The 5,261-nt window shown below is 37.3% G+C and overlaps 1 pseudogene; it reads left to right on the top strand.

The window, feature by feature from the left end:
- Positions 1–4,510: 4,510 nt before the first annotated feature.
- LOC101346356 (olfactory receptor 5AS1-like) lies at positions 4,511–5,261 on the top strand (annotated as a pseudogene).

Genomic DNA, 5,261 nt, shown 5'->3' with positions numbered 1-5,261 from the left:
CGAGAGTATGGCCTCCAGACACCCTTTTAGCTCAGTGGTGAAGTTATCTCCAAGGTTCACCGTTCAGCCTGGGAGTGGACAGCCCTGTAAAACCAAACGGGACTAATGAGGTACGGTAGTCCAGTGACAAGGGACAGAAGGCAGAAGGGGACAAGGAAGTTAGTGATAGGGAACCCAGGTTGAGTAAGAATATTGTTGATGTGTTGTGTGAGATTGTTAACCGTTGTTATAGGGCAACATTTGTAGTAACTGTTAAACGAGAAAGTATTTTGTTCTGTAAGCCTTCATCTTAAGTGAGAATAGCAGCACCATTGGAAGAGCGTAGTCAATGTCACTGAACTGTGCATGTAGAAATTTTTGAAATGCTGTATCTTCGGCTATGTGTATTTTCACCAAAAAAAAAAAAAGGGCGAGAAGGGAGAGGGTTGACATGTCGTGGGGTTGTTAACCAATGTCATAAAACAATATGTTTACTATTGTTTCATGAGAAACTATTTGTTCTGTAAACCTTCACCTGAAGTATAATAAAAAAAAAAAATCCTTACATCATACAGTACAGGAAAATTTATTCCAGATATGTTAAAGAATTGTCTTTTTTTAAAGTTGAATTTTTGTTATTTATTTTTATTCTTGTATAACTATAGAGACAAAACATTCACCTATTCAATATTTTTCATATGCACAGTATAATAAAACCAATTGAATCAATAATGTGTAATTACCACCAATTTCAGTTGCCAATTTTTCCATCCCCATAAACAAAAACTCACTGCTACCTGCACCATAATGCCCACCTTGCCCCATTTCTCCCATGCCTGGTAAGTACCGTTAAACTCTATACTTTCACTAAATTGGCAACAATGTTAAAAGACTATAATAAATGTTAGCAAGGATATGGCACCTGATGTATCATGCACTGCTGATAAGAGTATATATACGAATAAGAAATTTAGAAAGCTGAACATGTATATACACTATATCCAATCAATATCACACAGAGGGATGTACTGAGACAAACACTTGTATATCTACACTGAAAGACATGTGCAATACTGTTTATAGCAGTTTTTGTCATGATATACTTTCTATCAATTTCCTATTTTGTCATGATATACCTTCTATCAACTTCCTATTATAACAGGAAATTTACTTGTGACATATTCAAGAAATAGAATGCCATAACACCATGAAATTACTTAATACAGGGATATGTGTTTTATTTATCTCCTATTTATACTGTTGGAGCCCTGGTGGCCTAGTGGTTTAAGAGCCCAGCTGCTAACCAAATGGTCGACAGTTCGAATTCAACAGCTGCTCCTTGGAAACCCTATGAGGCAGTTCTACTCTGTCCTATAGGGTAGTTATGAGTCCAAATTGACTTAATGGCAACGAGTTTGGTTGTTTTTCATTATTATTTATACTGTTGGTGAGGGAGGAATTCCCACCTTACGGTTATGGAGATGATGAAATACAGGACACTTGACACTGATAGATGAGATTGGCAACAGCTTATTAGTCAGATGTACTCACAGTTCAGGGGAGGAGGACACCAGTACTCAGGAGCACACAAGGCTTGCCCTGGGGAACAGACTGAAAGAGCAGGAGCTATGGAAACAGGCTTTGTAGTAACAAGAGGCTGGAGTGACCCTTGCTTCCCGCAAGAGGATGTAGTTTAATAAGTCTGCAAGCTCACTGGGAACTAAAGCCCACTATTTAGGGATAACCAGGTGCTGTGTCTGGTCTCCACGATACGAAGATAAGAAGGGTTCTTTGGTGAGGGTACCTTATCTGCTAGAGTGGAAGTGGGGAGGGGAGCTTCAGTTTCAGCCATTCAAGGCCCTCGGGCATTGGAGTGTGACAGTCTACATGAAGTTGATCAAGTTACTTATATCTCTGTGCTTAGTTTTCTCACCTATAAAAATATAAAAATAATATCTAATTTGTAAGATAACTTTATAACTAAGTATTTATCCTGGCACAATTTATATAATTTTTATCTATTATTTACAGCCATCATCTTTATCATCATTAATGGAGATAACCAAGTATTCCACCAGAATACATATACTAGGGTTCTGCTTCAAAGAAAACCCAAATGTAACTAATTTAGAAAAGGAAAAGATATAGTTTGTCTTTGTTGTTGTTATGTTGTTGTAGTGGTGGTGGTGATTGTGGTGCTTAAATTTTATTTCTGTTTGGTGAGATTTTTAGAGTTATTTTTATTTGTCTCTTCATTTGGTTCTGTTCCCAGTGAGGAATTAAAACATGCTTTGATATACATGCCTGATTTTAACCATTTCTATCAGCAGTCTCTAAATGAATGTAAAAGTTTGCTAAGCAATTACGGAGTTTTTCAAATGTGCACAGTCTCATTTGCCTCAAGAGTGAGAATTTGAATGTTACAGAAAGTTTAGAAACAAACATTTGCACAGCATAGATGCATAGACTTTTTTTCCAATATTCCAAGAATTTGGATTCCTTCAGTATAGTTTCAGGTGCCCATCTTCTAACCTTTCTCTGTCAACTTATTTATTTTTTCCTTTTAAAATCTTGACTCACAAAGGAGGCTGTCTTCTCTTCTTAGTGCTTCTAGATGATTCTGGATTATTTTGCTCAAGGAGGGGAAGCTGTTTTTCCATGCATGACCAAGTAAATTGATCTTCATCATTGATTTGCCTTCCTTACTCACTACAGCGTTAATCACTTTTGTTGTTGTGGGTCAGTGAGTTGATTCCAAATCATGGTGACCTTATAAGACGGAGGATAACTGTCTCATGGGGTCTCCAATGCTAAAATCTTTATGGAAGCAGACTGCCGCATCTTTCTTCCTTAGAGAGATGGTGGGTTCGAACTGCTGACCTTTTGATTAGCAGCTGAGCACTTAACCTCTACACCACAGGGGCTTCTTACTCACTTTAAAGCAAACCAAACCAAACCCATTGAGATCGATTCAGTTCTGACTCATAGCAACCTTATAGGACAGAGTAGAACTGCCCCATAGCGTTTCCAAGGAGCAGCTGGTGGATTCGAACTGCCGATATTTTGTTTAGCAGCCGAGCTCTTACTTTAGCCACCTGCAAAATTTCAGTTTAACCTCCTGCTGAATACTCCATTCCTTCTCTAGCTTATTTGCACCTATCCTTTTATTATTGTTATTATTATTATTTTGCCTTCTGACCATCTAATATTTTTCAGATGTTGCTTCAGTTTAGAACTCTATTAGTAAGTGCAAAGATATAGCTGTTCTTAAAAATTCATTACTGTTTATGTGACCTCACACCAAACATTGCCAAATCCCACGAAAAGGAAGCGACATAAACCTTGGGAGAGGAAAGCAGCACAGGGCATGAGTAAAAGATGTGGTGCTGCCTGGATATTGTGTTTGCATAGAACACATGCACACACACACACACACACAGAGGCTTATGTTTGTAAGGGAGCCCAGATCATGCTCAAGGAGGTATCCATGATGCCAAGGACAAGATGAATTTTGAGACAACCATCTGGATATTTTAAGTTATTAAAACAACAAGAAAAAATAGAAACAAAAGGTCAATTTATTTGTTTAATGTATTATATTTAATAAATACTCATATAGAGCTTATATGCCAGTCACATAAATGATTTACAAATATTTACTCAATTAATCATCTAATTGTCACAGAGTGGTTGAGACACAAAATCAAGACTACACAATCATTAGAAGTCAAAGCTAACATTTGAACTCAGTCATCTCTTGCCCAGCGATCGTGTTCTTTGCTATGATGTTAGGTGACCTCTACGGACCACAGGTTTTCTTCTGTGGAACTGTCTAGTCTATCTGTGAGCACTTTCTTTTCCCCAGAATTTTTTTCAACTCTACTTTTATTTACAAAGAAAAATGTGATCTTAGCGTGGGAAATGTTTATCTTTGCCTCTAAAGAGTTTGCCAATTCTCATAAATCTACCAGGTCTCATCAACTAAGCCCATTTCAGTTTGAGAGGAAGTACTATTACATGTTAATGTACACAGCCTTCAATGAGCTACTGCATCATGAAATACCACCTTCGAGTAATATCTTCTGGTATTAAGAATGACTTCTACTTATATCCTTTAACAGAAAACAAGAACAATTTGTCAGAGAAAATGCCACACCATTATCTTATTAATCTTCTATTTGTTTCCTTAGGCAGGAGAAACAAGACATCTTTCATTCATTCATCACTCAGGTCAACTCACATCTGTTGATACCATCTATCTTGAATGAGAAAAACAAGAAAATCGAGAAGATGTTGTAGAATAATTATACCATGTGAACTGAGTTTATTTTTGTTGGATTCACAGATTATCTACCTCTTAAGAGTCACACTATTTCTGGTATTTTTTGTAGTATATGCATTAACTGTGGTAAGAAATATGGGCTTAATAATCTTAGTTAATATCAATTCAAACCTTCAAACCCCCATGTAGTATTTTCTGAGCAACTTGTCTTTCTTAGACATCAGTTACTCTACAGCAATTGCTCCTAAAATGCTGAAGAATTTCTTAGCATCTAGGGAGAGTATCTCTACCTATGGATGTGCACTACAAATGTTTTTCTTTGCTTGTTTTGCTGATGCTGAGTGCCTCATCCTGGCAGCAATGGCATATGACCGCTATGCAGCCATCTGTAACCCACTGCTCTATTCCACACTTATGTCTAGGAGAGTCTGTATCTGTTTCACTGTGTTGGCCTACTTCACTGGAAGTATGACTTCATTTGTGCATGTGTGCCTCACATTCAGGCTTCCATTTTGTGGCTCCAATGTTGTCAATCATCTTTTTTTTGTGATATCCCCCCTCTCCTGGCTTTATCAAGTGCAGATGCCCATATCAATGAGCTTCTGCTCTTTGTCTTGTCTGGCTTCATCCACACCAGCACTTTCGTGGTCATATTTATCTCTTACTTCTACGTCCTTATTACTGTTTTGAGCATCAAGTCCTCAGGAGACAGAAGCAAGACGTCTTCTACCTGGGCTTCCCATCTCGCCCTTATTCTATGGGACACCCTTGTTTATACTTACATCATACCACCAGTTATTCTATAGACACTGATGACGTGGTTGCAGTTTTTTATTTCCCATGTTTAATCCAATCATTTATAGCTTCAGAAACAAAGATATGAAGAATGCTCTCAAAAAACTATTAGAAAAGTACTGGACTTTCAAATAAATAAGAAATAAAAAAAATTCTTATTTCATTTAAGAACATCTGAGAACTAATTTCCCCTTCAAATCTCACC

The sequence above is a fragment of the Trichechus manatus genome, unplaced genomic scaffold, assembly GCF_000243295.1.
Source record: "Trichechus manatus latirostris isolate Lorelei unplaced genomic scaffold, TriManLat1.0 scaffold00236, whole genome shotgun sequence".
Lineage (NCBI taxonomy): Eukaryota > Metazoa > Chordata > Mammalia > Sirenia > Trichechidae > Trichechus > Trichechus manatus.
Note: the sequence above shows the minus strand (reverse complement) of the source record. Positions and strands in the feature narration are given on the sequence as shown.